Raw genomic sequence first — 15,749 nt, forward strand, 5'->3', positions numbered from 1 at the left:
AAATAAAGCAAGAAGAGGCAATGTACCTACCTCAAAGGCCTGAATATGAAACCCTTTGTACCTTCTCTTTGCACCTTCCCTCCATTCTCCCTTGCACACTTCTCTTTCTTCTTCATGTATAGCGGCGACGGCAGTGACGCTAATAGTGACGCAAATAGCGACATCGCTTTTTTGCGTTGCTATTGCCCCATTTTCTTGTAGAGAGAGAGAGAGAGAGAGAGAGAGAGAGAGAGAGAGAGAGAGAGAGAGAGAGAGAGAAGAAGAAGAAGAAGAAGAAGAAGAAGAAGAAGAAGAAGAAGAAGGATAAAAAGAAGAAGACCGAGAGAGAAGGGGAAGAAAGAGGAAAGAGAATAGTCTTTTTTTAATTAAACATTTTTCTTCTCCCCCTCTCCCCTCTCTCTCATATGTAGGGCCTAGGTTTCTCTCTCTCTCTCTCTCTCCTTATTTTTTAAACAAAATGTTTACATTAAAAAGTTTAATCAGAGAGAGAAAGAGAGAGAGAAAGAGCAAAAAAAAAGAGGAGAGAGAGAGAGAGAGAATAGAGAGAAAGAGAATTATAGAGAGAGGAAATATAAAATTTAAGAGAGAAATAGAGAAAGAAAAAAAAGAAGGGAAAAGAGAGGAGAGAGCGAGAGAGAGACAGAGAGAAAAAAATTAGAGAGGAGAGAGAATAGAAAATAGAGAAGAAAGAGAGAAGAAAAAGAGAGGAGAGAGAGAGAGAGAGAGAGAAGAAAAGCCCTGAACCTCCAGAGGGCTTCCCGAACTTACCCCTTTTTTCAAACCTCCATTTTTCAATCAAAACCCCCTCCCCTCCTCTCTTTTTCACGTGGAATATCTCATTTTCTCTTCCCCTTTCTTTTTTTCATTAAAGCTTCCCCCTCTCCCCCCCACCTCCATTTTTCAAATTAAAACCCCTTCCCCCTCTTTCACTTATAATCTCTCTCTTTTTTTCCCCATCTCCTTTTTAATTAAATTCTTCCCCCCTCCCCCTCTCTCTTATGTGTAGGGCTTAGGATTTCTCTCTCTCTCTCTCTCTCTCTCTCTCAGAGTTAGATTAAACTTTTTAATTTAATTTTTTAATTAAATATTTTATTTTTTTAATTTAAAGTTTTTCGAATATAGTTTTTCACACACTTTGAGAAAGAGAGAGAGAGAGAGAGAGAGAGAGAGAGAGAGAGAAAGAGAAGAAGAAGAACAAGAAGAAGAAGAAGAAGAAGAAGAAGAAGAAGAAGAAAAAGAAGAAGGATAAAAAGAAGAAGACGAAGAGAGAAGGGAGAGAAAGAGAAAAGAGAATAGTATTTTTTTAATTAAACATTTTCCTTCTCCCCTTCCTCCCTCTCTCTCTTGCGTAAGGCCTAGGTTCTCTCTCTCTCTCTCTCTCTCTCTCTTCTTATTTTAATTGAACAAAATATTTACATTAAAAAGTTTCATCTGAGATAGAGAGAGAGAGAGAGAAAGACCAAAAAAAGAAGAGGAGAGGGAGGGAGAGATAGAAAGAGAATAATAGAGAGATCAAATATAAAATTTAAGAGAGAAAGAGAGAGAGAAGAAAAGAAAAAAGGAAAAGAAAGGAGAGAGGGGGAGAGATAGAGAGAGAAAATAAGAACTCCCCCCTCTCTCTCATATGTAGGGCCTAGATTCTCTCTCTCTCTCTCTCTCTCTCTCTCTTAGATTAAATTTTTTTATTTAAACTTTTCTTTAATTAAATATTTTAATGGATTTTTTCAATTTAATTTTTTTCAAACATAATTTTACTACTATATTATTTTAGCTATAGATTCGGAAAGCCCCGAACCTCTAGAGCGCTACTTGAACCTACCCCCTTTTCCAAACCTTTTTAATCAAAACTCCCTCCCCTCCTCTCTTTCTCACTTGCAATATCTCATTTTCTCTTCTCCTTCCCTTTTTTCATTAGAGCCTTCTTGTCCCCTCCCCCCCCCTTTTTAATTAAATTCTTCCCCCCTCCCCCTCTCTCTCTCATGTGTAGGGCCTAGGTTTTCTCTCTCTCTCTCTCTCTCTCTCTCTCTTTCTCTCACTTAATTAAAAAAGAAGAGGAGAGGGAGGGAGAGAGAGAAAGAGAATTATAGAGAGAGCAAATATAAAATTTAAGAGAGAAAGAGAGAGAGAAGAAAAGACAAAAGGAAAAGAAAGGAGAGAGGGGAGAGAGACAGAGAGAGAAAATAAGAACTCCCCCCTCTCTCTCTCATGTGTATGGCCTAGGTTTTCTCTGTGTGTGTGTGTGTGTGTGTGTGATTAAACTTTTCTTTAATTAAATATTTTAAAGGCTTTTTTAATTTAAATTTTTTCGAACATAATTTTACTACTATATTATTTTAGCTATAGATTCAGAAAGCCCCGAACCTCTAGAGGGTTTCCCGAACCTATCCCCTTTTCCAAACCTTTTTCAATCAAAACCCCCTTCCCTCCTCTCTTTCTCATGTGCAATAACTCATTTTCTTTTTCCCTTTCCTTTTTTCATTAGAGTCTTCCTGCCCTCCCCCCCACCTCCCTTTTTTAACTTAAAACTGTAAGAAGATGAGAATAAGGAATTAGTGTAAATAACATTGATATTATGCCATGTCACATTGACATTGGTATAAAAGGAGAGGACATGTAATTTTACATATTTTTTTGACACTAATACAATTACAGTCTTTCTCTCCCTTCTTGCTCACAGCTTCTATGGCTTCCCCTTCTTTCTTGTCTTTCTCTCTCCTCGTCACTCTTATTCTCTCTCTTCTTGCAGTCTTTCTCTCTCCTCTGTAGTCTTCTCTCTCCTCTTTCTCTCTCCCTGGTTCTCTCTCTGACAAGTGGTATCAGAGCTTAGTTTTCAGATCCTTCCTTTCTCTCTCCTTCTTTACATTTAGTTCCTTGTCAGTTTCAGGAAACCTTACTGTGCACAGGTATAACATTGAAGAACCACAGCAGTCAAGAAGTACTAGACATGGTAGCTTTCTTGGACTCCACACAAGCTATGTCAGGAGGTTTGATCAAATTTGAAGGCATGGAGACAAAATGGCAGCTTATTTTCCAACTTTGAGGTAAAATTTTAGGGTTCTTTTTGGGAAAAATCTAGACAGGAGTTAAGGGAGAGTTAAACCACTGCTACTTTTCAAAGAGAAGTCTTCTTCTACCTCCTTCAAGCTTTCTTGAGAGCTCCCATGGAGGACCTCTTGCTCCTACCTCTCTCCCAGGACTCCCATGACTCTTAAGTCATACACGACTTGATTTCTTATACTTAGAGCTCCACCTTGAGCACCATTTAGCCTTGTCTCAGAACTTGCCGGTGAGAAGCATCATCAGGTTCATGCTTCTTTACCTCAACTCTTCAAGTCTGGTTTCAGTGAAGACAAGCAGGAGGTACTCATCGAGATGCTGGAGACCAGCAGATGAGGTGACATCAGGAAGCTCCATACAGAGAAGTTGCCAGAGATGGTCCCAGGCTTTGCAATAACCATACCTCTAGCAATATCAGCTTTCTGTATACCTCTCAGAAGAAGTCCCACATTGTTACCTGCCATGGCCTCATCTAACAATTTCTGAAACATTTCAACACCAGTGACAGTGGTGTTTCGAGTTTCCTTCAAGCCTCATTTTCTAAGTTTGCTGCTACCTCTACAGAGAGCAGGAGTTAGAATTTTGGTGGCGAGCCTGCGGCCTCCTGCTCCCTCCCCGGCTTCTGCACACAGACTTGATGATAAATATGGCTGCCCTGGGTATTCAACGTGCTAGTGCTCCTTTATTTCAGTCTCTGCTATAGTCCCTGATGTCAGAGGTCTTCCGCAAGGACTGTTTTAGCAGCTTTGTAGACCTACCTTTTGACAATATCATTTGATAATGATCGTGTTCAATCTGCAGTGGAAACCGAGGAGGGTGAAATATCAAGGGAGTGCAGGTCAAAATGTCTGGAGCCAATCTTAAGTCCAGAATTGAATCATAGAGTGCCTAGAAACGACTATGCTGGATGGGTAATGACTACAAACAATGACGACGCCGATGATGAGGATGAAGAAGAAGGCTACTCGTGCCCCGTGCAGTTCAATCAGACAGCAAGTAGTAGGTTGAAGTCCATAGCAGATAGAACAGCCCGATCAATAAGAATGAATGGCGGGTTTCAGCTGAAGTCGCTTGCCTTGTCCCAACTTGAAGCAAGATTCTCTGCTTTGATTCATTGCAACGACAGATGATGCAGCTACCATATGGAGGGTAAACGATTTGAAAAGGGCAGCTTCCAATTCTTGTGCTTCAAGGCCCTCGATGACCTCTGACATGGTCACCACGTTGTCATCATCTTTCCCAGCACAGTTCACGCAGAGGGAGGGAATGTAGCTCTTGATGGAATTCAAGGAGGTAATGGCAAAATCAAACAAGGGCTTGAAACCTCAAGCTCCTTAAGGCTTTCTTGCTGAGTTTGATGGCTAACGTATAGAGACTTGCATAACTCTGTGGTGTTTTTTTTCCTAGATTTATGAAGAACTCCACAGTCACATTAGATATGGCCCTTGAGGCTTCAATGCTTTGTAAAGCTCCCTTTTGCAGTTGCTGTGTGAAGCCTAAGATCTCCCTCTCTTGGTTGTGAAGAGCTGTTTAAAGGTCTCTAAGTACTATCTCTCCCTCTGATACAGCTGTTGAAAGAAGCTCCTCTAATGCAGAGGAATGAGCAGAAATAGTAGCATTAAATCTTTCTCGTACAGGGCTGATCTGTCACATGCATGGAGGAAGAAGATGTTTGTTGGTTTCAGATCATTAGCTCTGAACTATTCCTAGCAGCATGTCATCTATTCCTAGATCTTCTCAGCTCATCACAATCTGCAACCGAGGTCTTGCTTCTAATTGAGTTATTAAGCTGACACTTCGTATATGGTGGAGTTGTGTGGGAGAGGCAGCAATTGCTAAGCTCATCTACTATGGGAACCACAGGGATAGAAGTGAAAGCAAGCAAGAATGTATGGCTGGCCATGTAGAGATCTTGAAAGAGGGATATTGCAAGAGGGATTCTAGAGATGTGACTTACAGGCAAACCAGGTGGGGGAGCAATAAAGAACTGAGATTGAGAAACAGGGGCTGATATCTACCCCTACCAGCAGCCAGCAACCTTTTCATTGATGCACACAGATTGAGAGATGCCACCTCCTGTTATTTTCTCCAATAACTTCCGTGGATCCACAGAACTGGCTTGATCCAAACGGAAGTGCTTGTATACCTTTGCAATTGAACACGCCTCCTCTGGTTTTATGAGGACCATTGGCAAATCTGAAGGTAGAGGAGATACATCGTCCATAACCTCCCCTTTCCCAGTACAATATGTAGCTCCCTTGGAGAAGAAGAAAAGAGCACTTAGCTTGACTGATGGCAACCTGTTGAAGGCCAGAGAAATCTGAGACTGCAGCTGTTGGTGCTGCTTAATCAACTGTGGTTGCAGCTGCTGTAACACAGCTTCTATTACCTGTTGCTGTAGCTGCTGCACCATTTGATGATGCTGCTATTGCTGCTGCTGAAGAAAAGCCAATGAGTTTGGGTGGTGTTGCTGCACCACTTGCTTGTGAAGATGCTGAGGTACAGGCATAGAAAGATCCAAATGTCTATCAGATGGCTCCTGCACTATGCTTTGCAATCTCTTGCAGCACTTCATGGTAGTGTCTATGTCTACATTCAGCTATGACTCCAGCTTGCATGACAGCTTTCTGAAAACACATGTACTACTGAGGCAACATGTATCCTATCATTTCAGTGCATGAAGTTCTTGGAATTGTTATTACTGAGCAAGAATGAAAGAAGCATTATCTAAAGCTCGTACCTAGTTTCAGAAGCACAACTACAGAGATAGTTGCAGGTGCTGGACACACATGAAAAGAAGCAAATTATGGGTTGTAGATCGGCAAGGTACCACCAAGCTGGTTGTAGAGATGCTGATTCCTTGCTAATGCATTACCTTCCAAGTATGTTGGAGATGATTCCCAATGACCTGATTTGGATGGGATGATTGGGGAGACAATGGGCACTCAAAGAGGGATAAATACCGGGCTGACTAGAGACATGTGGTACTTTGCTAGCATTTGATTGCTAAGGTGCAGCTCTCCTATGAGAACCTCAAAGAGCTCCATCCCTCAAGAGCTCTCATCACTATCCCAGTGCACCTAGCGCATACTCCTTTCACCAGCATCCATTAAACAAAGTAGATTCAGAGTGTTGCAAGGACTTCAGCATCGTCATTGAGAATCTATACAAATGGATGTTCAAGTAGCATTGCCGCAGAAGATCGATATGCTAGAGAGGCATTTATTTCAGTCTTAGCAGAAGCAAATTTGTGTCTGATCACTATAAATTCAGATCAAAAGCAAAGGGTAGTACATTTGTGGCTAGGGATATCACTCTCCAGTTTGCCGAAAGTATCTTGATGATTGTGGTCACGCGGTTGCCAATTTCAAAAGATCTGGCATACCACTGAATGTATTGGTATGCAATGCTGTAGGATGTTAAATGGCATTCTTATATTGCTCAAGCAAGGTCACAAAGCCACCAACATTACCGTGAACATATGCACCAGGATTCTGGACTGCAAAGCTGTTGATGTGGGCTTATGAGGTACCAGGATATTGACTAAGAAATGTTGCTGCTCAGCCTTAACTAAAATTGTCTGGTTAGCAATTATGAATGCTGAGTCTCCATAGTGACAAATGCTATCTCTTTGTGATGTATGGACACTTTAGTCCAGATATTGCTGTTTGAAACTGTGGCATCAATACATAGCAACTAGAGGATTGTATTATCATTGGCTTCTTTGCTGTGCTTATGTTGGCCAACTATATCATCATAGCTTGAAGCAATACATGCATCAGTTATAGACACATCAGTTATAGCAGCAGTCTTGCAGAACTTGGCATCATCGAAAACCTCTGAGGTTTGGTGCTGAACCAGTTCAGTCAGAGAAATATGGGCTAGAAGAAGCAGATTCTAAATACAGTCAGAGAAGCAACAGTTTTTGATGCATATGTATGTAGCAATGGGCAAGTGAATGCAGGCTATGATTGTCCTAAAATTCACCAACACAGGCAAGGACAGGAACAACATATCTCTTGTTAGTTAAGTTTGGTACAAGAACCACGAGATATCTTTGCATTCTTGAGGACTTATGATTCATGATATGGCTGTAGCTAATTTCTGTCATGATTTGGAATATTTTCAAAGCAACTTGACTACAATAGCAGCAGTTGAGATCAATAGCTCTAGCTCTAGTGAACAAGGTTGGCTTCAAACACAGGCTAATATTGACAAACTTGGAGTTTTAACTAATCGGTGTATTGCTCTTATGAAGGCAGTTATGGAAAAAACAGCAAAACCTGTATCAAATGCTTCTGGTTATGGCCAACATGTATATGCTAATGGTACACTTGAATCAAATGTTTATGCTTATGGCCAACATGTATATGCTGATGAGTATCATTCCATTGAGCCTTGGCAGCAGAATGGCTATTATGGTCAACATGCTTATGCTTATGAGCATCCACCTCTTCAACACCATAGTTATGGTTATACTTGTGAGGCTCTCTTAGTTGAGCAGCCTAGTTCTTATGGATGTGACAGAAATGGTTATGCTTATCAGTGCACTTCTAGCTTTGATCAACAGCAAGCAAGTGATTATGACCAATGCTGTGGGATCAATGATCAAAGGCAGCATGCTTATGTATGTGAGCAGCAAATATCAGTGGAAGCAAATGCATATGCTCAACCAAACTGTCCCTCTGATGTGCAATAGGGCTATTATCACCATATGCAGTATGGACAGCATGAGCAATATGGTCATGAGCATGGACAGCCATCTGTTGTACATGATGAGCATGGACAGCCATCTGTTATACATGAGCAGCAAGATGACTATGAGCAGCATGTCAAAACTATTATAGAGCTGACCAATGGTGATGAGCAGGTGTGTTAATTGCTATCTAAGGCTAAATACGTTAGACACCTTACTAGTGATGATACGATACGGGAACTGCATGCTGCGGGCTTATGCTATCGATGTGCTAAGCCACTATCTTGTAATCACCAAGCCACATGCAGGGCAAAGTCTGCCAAAATATTCTTAGTATTTGAATATTATGATGCAAATGATGGAGAACATCTTGTTGAAGACCATTTTGGTATGAGTCCACAACAAGAAGTTCAGTTTAAGAAGGCAGATCATGGACATCATGTGGATTTGGATGATCATCATGCAATGGTGACTTCGTTAGTGAGTACCATCATGATGATCATGCTTCCAACTGTATTTGATTTCGATCTTATGAAAGTTGATCCAATGCATGGCAACGATACAACTTTCCCTTTTGATCCGGGTGGCTACAGGCTGATTTTGACCTTCTGTATAGATTAGTACTACTATTGAGTATTAGGTAATCTTTTCCTTTACCACTTATAATGCTGTACAGAGTAGTACTCTGCAGCCCCCCCCACTTGGCTATACCAATAAGTCCGATATTTGTTTTTGAGAACAAAAACTTCATTTTTGAGTGGGGATGGATTGTAAGAAGAAGAGAATAAGGAATTAGTGTAAATAACATTGATATTATGCCATGTCACATTGACATTGGTATAAAAGGAAAGGACATGTAATTTTACATATCTTTTTGACACATTAATACAATTACAGTCTATCTCTCCCTTCTTGCTCATAGCTTCTATAACTTCCCCTTCTTTCTTGTCTTTCTCTCTCTAAATCTAGTCTTTCTCTCTCCTCGTCACTCTTATTCTCTCTCTTCTTGCAGTCTTTCTCTCTCCTCTGCAGTCTTCTCTCTCCTCTTTCTCTCTCCCTGTTTCTCTCTCTAACAAGAACCCATTCCCCCCTCTCACTTATAATCTCTCTCTTTCTTTTCCCGATCCCCTTTTTTATTAAATTCTTCCCCCCTCCCCCTCTTTCTCATGTGTAGGGCCTAAGTTCTCTCTCTCTCTCTCTCTCTCTCTCTCTCTCTCTCTCTCTATCCCCTTTAATTAAATCAAACATATTTTTAAATCAAAAGTTTCTCTCTCTCTCTCTATGTTAGATTAAACTTTTTAATTTAAAATTTTCTTTAATTAAATATTTTTAAAGTTTTTTTAAATTTAATTTTTTTCGAATATAGTTTTTCACACACTTTGAGAGAGAGAGAGAGAGAGAGAGAGTAGAGAGAGGAAGAATGATAAAAAGAAGAAGACGGAAAGAGGAAGGAGAATAGTCTTTTTTTAATTAAATATTTTTCTTCTCCCCCTCCCCCTCTCTCTCATGCGTAGGACCTAGATTCTCTCTCTCTCTCTCTCTATCTCTCTTTGTTAAATTAAACATTTTAATGTAAATATTTTGTTTAATTAAAATAAGGAGAGAGAGAGAGATAGAGATAGAGAGAGAGAGAGAGAGAGAGAGAGAGAGAGAGAGAGAGAGAGAGAGAGAGAAAGAGAGAGAGAGAGAAAGAGTAAAAAAAAAGAGGAGAGGGAGGGAGAGAGAGAGGGGGGAGAACAGAGAGAAAGAGAATTATAAAGAGAGAAAATATAATATTGAGAGAGAGAGAGAGAGAGAGAGAGAGAGAGAGAGAGAGAGAGAGAGAGAGAGAGAGAGAGAGAGAGAGAGAGAGAGAGAGAAAAGAAAAAGAGAGGAGTGAGGGGGAGAGAGACGGAGAGAAGAAAATGAGAGTGAGAAAATAAGAAGAAGAAGAGAGAATTTGAACACAGAGAGAGGAAAGATAAAATTTAAAAGAAAGAGAAAAGAAAAAAATTTAAAGAGAGAAGAAAGAAAAGGAAAAAAGAGGAGAGAGAATGAAAGGTGAGGGGAGGGGAGAGAGAGAGAGAAGAAGAAAGAGAAAAAGAGAAGAAGAAAGAGAAAAAGAGGAAGAGAGATGGGAAAAAAGAGAAAATAGTTTTTTTAAAAGAACTTAAATATTTTTTTAAAGAGAGAGAAGGAGAGGGGAAGAGAGAGAGAGAGAGAGAAGATAAAATTTAAAAGAGAGAGAATGAGAGAAGAAAAATATAAAATTTAAAAGGGAGAGAGAGAGAGAATAAAAAAAGGAAAATTAGGAGAAAGGGTAGAAGAAGAAAAGGGGGCGAAGAAAGAGAGAGAGAGAGAGAGAGAGAGAGAGAGAGGAAAAGAAGAGAGAGAATATAAACATAAAGAGAGAATTATATATAGAAAAAAGATAAAATTTACATACTTTAAGAGAGACTTGGAGGGGGGGAAGAAAGTGAAAGAATAAGAAGAAGAAGAGAGAGAGAGAGAACATGTAGAGAGAACTATAAAGAGAAAAGATAACATTTAAAAAGAGATAGAATAAAAATAGAGAAGAAAGAGAGAAGAAAAAGAGAGGAGAGAGAGAGAGAAGAAAAGCCCCGAACCTCCAGAGGGCTTCTCGAACCTACCCCCTTTTCCAAACCTCACTTTTTTAATCAAAACCCCCTCTTCTCTTCTCTTTCTCACCTGCAATATCTCAGTTTCTCTTCCCCTTTCCTTTTTTCATTAAAGCGCCCCCCCCCCCCCCCCCCCCCCCCCCCCCACCTCCCTTTTTTAAATTAAAACCCCTTCCCCCTCTCTCACTTATAATCTCTCTCTTTCTTTTCCCTATCCCCTTGTTAGTTAAATTCTTCCCCTCTCCCCTTCTCTCTCTCATGTGTAGGGCCTAGGTTTTCTCTCTCTCTCTCTCTCTCTGTTAGATTAAACTTTTTAATTTAAACTTCTCTTTAATTAAATATTTTAAAAGTTTTTCTTAATTTAAAGTTTTTCAAATATAGCTTTTCAGACACTTTGAGAAGGAGATAGAATAAGAGAGAGAGACAGAGAGACAGAGAGAGAGAGAGAAGAAGAAAAAGAAGAAGATTAAGAAGGATAAAAAGAAGAAGACGGAGAGAGAAGGGGGAGAAAGAGGAAAGAGAATATCTTCTTTTAACTAAAAATTTTTCTTCTCCCCCTCCCCCTCTCTCTCATGCGTAAGGCCTAGGTTTTCTCTCTCTCTCTCTCCCTCTCCTTATTTTAATTGAACAAAATGTTTACATTAAAAAGTTTAATCTAAGAGAGAGAAAGAGAGAGAGAAAGAGCAAAAAAAAGGAAGAGGAGAGGGAGGGAGAGAGAGAAAGAGATTTATAGAGAGAGCAAATATAAAATTTAAGAGAGAAAGAGAGAGAAGAAAATAAAAAAGAAAAAGAAAGGAGAGAGGGGGAGAGACAAAGAGAGAAAATAAGAACCCCCTCTCTCTCATGTGTAGGGCCTAGGTTCTCTCTCTCTCTCTCTCTCTCTCTCTCTCTCTCTCTCTCTCTCTCTCTCTCTCTCTCTCTCTCTCTCTCTCTCTCTCTCTCTCTCTCTCATGTGCAACTCACCATTCAGGAATGCATTTTTAACATCCATCTATCATAATTTTCAGCCCTTAGAAGCCGTTAATGCAATGACTATTCTTTGCGTTTTTATTTTGGCAACCGAGGTGAAAGTCTCCTCATAATCTAGGCCGTACTGCTGTGCATATCCCTGATTTATACCTTTCCAATGAACCATCTGACTTACATTTCTCTTTATAAACCCATTTGCTTAAAGACATCAAGTACCTTTATCCTTGTACTTTCGAATGTATAGCCATATGTGTCAGTTGAAATCATCTATCCAACCGACGGTAGATTCTTGCAAATTGTGTTCTGCCTTTTGTCCAATTGACAATAGATTCTTAGTTATAGAAGGTACATGTAGTACATCATGTAGGCTCTTCTTTCTGTCATCATAGTTGCAGCAGTCTACCTTCCTACTGGTGGGCCGTCCCACACTCGTGCCCAAAATCTTTCCATCCCTTTCAGCTCCAAGTTTTGCATGACTTCCCGAACAACGTCCTTCTGAAAAGATCTTTTTGGGATGAGAAGCTCGTATCCGCACTGCATTCTCCTTATCTCTTGAAGGGTGATAGTGCGTGGTTTCCATCTCCTCTTCTTCTCTGGTGGTCGTTGTGCTCTATAGGGAGCATCTGTTGCTGCACTAGAAGAGGCTCCACCTTGTGCTCCAGGTAGCAGGCATTGGCATGAGGCCTTCCCATGGCCGAGAAACGGGGACATGTTTGCTTGGTGCCTTCCATGCAAGCTTGAGGAGGGCAAGATGGAGAAGAGACAAAGGTTGGGGGTTCCCTCCTCCTTTGTAGTTGTCCCCTCTCTTTTAGTGGATGCGGTGGAAATGATAGTGGCAGTGGCAGCCTCTCTCTCTCTCTCTCTCTCTCTCTCTCGCTCTCTCTCAATCTCCCTTGTGTTTATCTGTCTCCCTTCTTCTCTCTATACATCTCTTCATCAACAAAAAAAAAGAGGGAAGTAAAGAAAAGAGAAAAAAACAAAGAGAGAAGAGGAAATGCACTTACCTCAAAGCTTGAAGAAGAATCCTTTCGCGCTTCTCTCATTCTTCTTCTTCTCCTTCACGGGTTCCCTCCTTCTTCTTTGCAGTTGTCCCCTCTCTTTTTGTGGTGGATAGAGAGAAGAGATAATGCACTTATCTCAAAGCTTAAAGAAGAATCCTTTCGCACTTCTCTCCTTCTTTTTCTTCTCCTTCACGGGTTCCCCCCTTCTTCTTTGCAATTGTCCCCTCTCTTTTTGTGGTGGATTGGCCATGGCAGCGACCTCTCTCTCTCTCTCTCTCTCTCTCTCTCTCTCTCTCTCTCTCTCTCTCTCTCTCAATCTCTCAATCTCCCTTGCACACATTGATCTCTCTCACTTCTTCTCTCCATACACTCTTCATCAACAAAAAGAAAGAGAGAAGTAAAGAAAAGAGAAAAACAAAGAGAGAAGAGATAATGCACTTATCTCAAAACTTGAAGAAGAATCCTTTCGCGCTTCTCTCCTTCTTCTTCTTCTCTTTCACAGGTTTCCTCCTTCTTTGCAGTTGTCCCCTCTCTTTTTGTGGTGGATTGGTGATGGCAGTGACCTCTCTCTCTCTCTCTTGTGCACGTTGATTTCTCTCACTTCTTCTCTCTATACACTCTTCATCAACAAAAAGAAAGAGAGAAGTAAAGAAAAGAGAAAAACAAAGAGAGAAGAGATAATGCACTTACCTCAAAGCTTGAAGAAAAATCCTTTCGCACTTCTCTCCTTCACGGGTTCACCCCTTCTTCTTTGCAGTTGTCCCCTCTCTTTTTGTGGTGGATTGGCCGTGGCAGCGACCTCTCTCTCTCTCACTCTCTCTCAATCTCCCTTGCGCACGTTGATCTCTCTCACTTCTTCTCTCTATACACTCTTCATCAACAAAAAGAAAGAGAGAAGTAAAGAAAAGAGAAAAACAAAGAGAGAAGAGATAATGCACTTACCTCAAAACTTGAAGAAGAATTCTTTCACGCTTCTCTTCTTCTTCTTCTTCTTCTCCTTCACAAGTTCCCTCCTTCTTCTTTGCAGCTGTCCCCTATCTTTTTGTGGTGGATTGGTGATGGCAGCGACCTCTCTCTCTCTCTCTCTTAATCTCCCTTGCGAACGTTGATCTCTCTCACTAAGAGAGGAGAGAGGGGGGAGAGAGACAGAGAGAAGAAAATGAGAGAGAGAAAATAAGAAGAAGATGAACACAGAGAGAATTATAGAGAGAGAAAATATAAAATTTAAAAGAAAGAGAAAAGAAAAGAAATTAAAGAGAGAAGAAAGAAAATGAAAAAAGAGGAGAGAGAAGGAAAGGAGAGGAGAGGGGAGAGAGAGAGAAAAGAAGAAGAAAGAGGAAGAGAGATGGAAAAAAAGAGAAAAGAGTTTTTTTTAAAAATAAATATTTTTTGAGAGAGAGAGGAGAGGGGGGAAGAAAGAGAGAGAAAAGATAAAATTTAAAAGAGAGAGAATGAGAGAAGAAAAAGATAAAATTTAAAAGGGAGAGAGGGAGAGAAGAAAAAAATGAAAATTAGGAGAAAGGGGAGAAGAAGAAAAGGGGGCGAAGAGAGAGAGAGAGAGAGGAGAAGAAGAGAGAGAATATAAACATAAACAGAGAATTATATATAGAGAAAAGATAAAATTTACAAACTTTAAGAGAGACTGGGGGAAAAGAAAGTGAAAGAATAAGAAGAAGAAGAGAGAGAGAACATGTAGAGAGAATTATATAGAGAAAAGATAAAAGTTAAAAAAAGAGAGAGAATAAAAAATAGAGAAGAAAGAGAGAGAGAGAGAGAGAGAGAGAGGGAAGAAAAGCGCAAAGAAGAAAAGGAGAGAGAGAGAGAAAAGAAATAATTTAAAAAGAGAATGAAGAGAGAGAGAGAAGAAGAAGAAAAAAAAGGAAAAAAGAGGAGAGGGAGAGAGAAAGAAAAGAGAGGAGAGAGGGGGGAGAATAAAAGTAAAGAGAGAGAGAGAGAAGAAAAGCGGGGAGAGAAAAGAGAGAGAGAGAGAGAACCGGGAGAAAAGAAATAATAAACTAAAATAGAAGGCAAAGAAAGAGAGAGAGAGAGAGAGAGAATTAGACATAAGGAATTTGGGGGAGAGAGAGAAAGGAAAAAGAGGAGAGAGAAAGATGAGAAATGGATCGCACGACAACTTCGCTTGCCGCTTCGAGGCAGCTTCGAGGAAATACTCTCATGAGGGGGTTTTTTAAAAATTAATTTTTACTAAAAATTAAATACTATTATAAGATACATATGTGTTTCACTTTCTAATGAGATAAAGGGTTTTCCATTTACATCACATTTTATTAAGTCTTCAGCTCGTATCCGCGTTGGATTCTCCTTATCTCTCGTAGCATGACAATGCCCGGTTTCCATCCTCTCCTCTTCTGTGGTGGTCCTTGTGCTCTACAGTGAGCACTTGTTTGCTGCACTTGAGAAGGCTTCACCTTGTGCTCCAGGTGGCAGGCCTTGACGTGATGCCTTCCCATGGCCAAAATGGCGACATGCTTGCTTGGTCCATGCCATGCACAAGGAGGGCAAGACGCAGAAGAGACAGAGGTTGGGGATGTGAAAATGGAGGAAGCAAAGAAATCAAGATGTGAAAATGAGAACAAGAATGAACTTTTAACCCATTTAAACCCCAAAACCGGGTTAATGGAGCTTCATACGCACTGTCCATCGTGTGATCGTAAATCCATAACCTTGTATTGGAATGCGATGAAACTTCACACGCACACTCGTTGGGTGGCCAAGAGCCCAAATTATTTTTTTGAAAAAAAAGTGTCTGCATACCCTTGGTCTGAAGTTTGGCGTACCCAACGAGTGCGCGTGTGAAGTTTCGTCACATTTCGATACAGTTTAGTATTTTAAAAATTATCCCACACCAAAATTATAGATGGATTGATAATTGAGAAATCAACATTGCGACTACTGGCCCTTAGAAACTTCGCACCACATAAACTATACAGAGGCATTAGGAGTAAAGTCTACAATAAGAAATGGTAAATTTTTGCATGTTATTCCTATTGAAATTGACAGTGCTAACAAAAACTGTAAGTAAGAATTGAAGATACAACGAAGATGCACAGTCAAAGTTGAGAGCGAAGGACAAGTGTAAAATTTTAATTCATATTTTAAGGATGCATACAATAGTTTTGCACTGGGACATAGTCATATATCCAATGCACGAGGATAACACTATTCCAAAAAAGATAACATTGCAAACTGTGTTCATTCCATTGGAACGAATGGATCCTTCACTGCTTGAAGATTTCTTACAAGTTGGAAGTCTTTGGGAGTTGTAGTGATCCGCTTCACATCTATTGCACAACGTTGAGCATCAATCATCAAGTCAACTAAAAAGGCCTCTGCAGCACACTGTAGATCATAAAGACATTCTTTTGTGAAGCGATCATATCTATCCTG

This window comes from Lygodium microphyllum, chromosome 22 (genome assembly GCF_053477565.2).
Source record: "Lygodium microphyllum isolate KBCC chromosome 22, Lygodium_microphyllum_v1.1.10, whole genome shotgun sequence".
Taxonomy (NCBI): domain Eukaryota; kingdom Viridiplantae; phylum Streptophyta; class Polypodiopsida; order Schizaeales; family Lygodiaceae; genus Lygodium; species Lygodium microphyllum.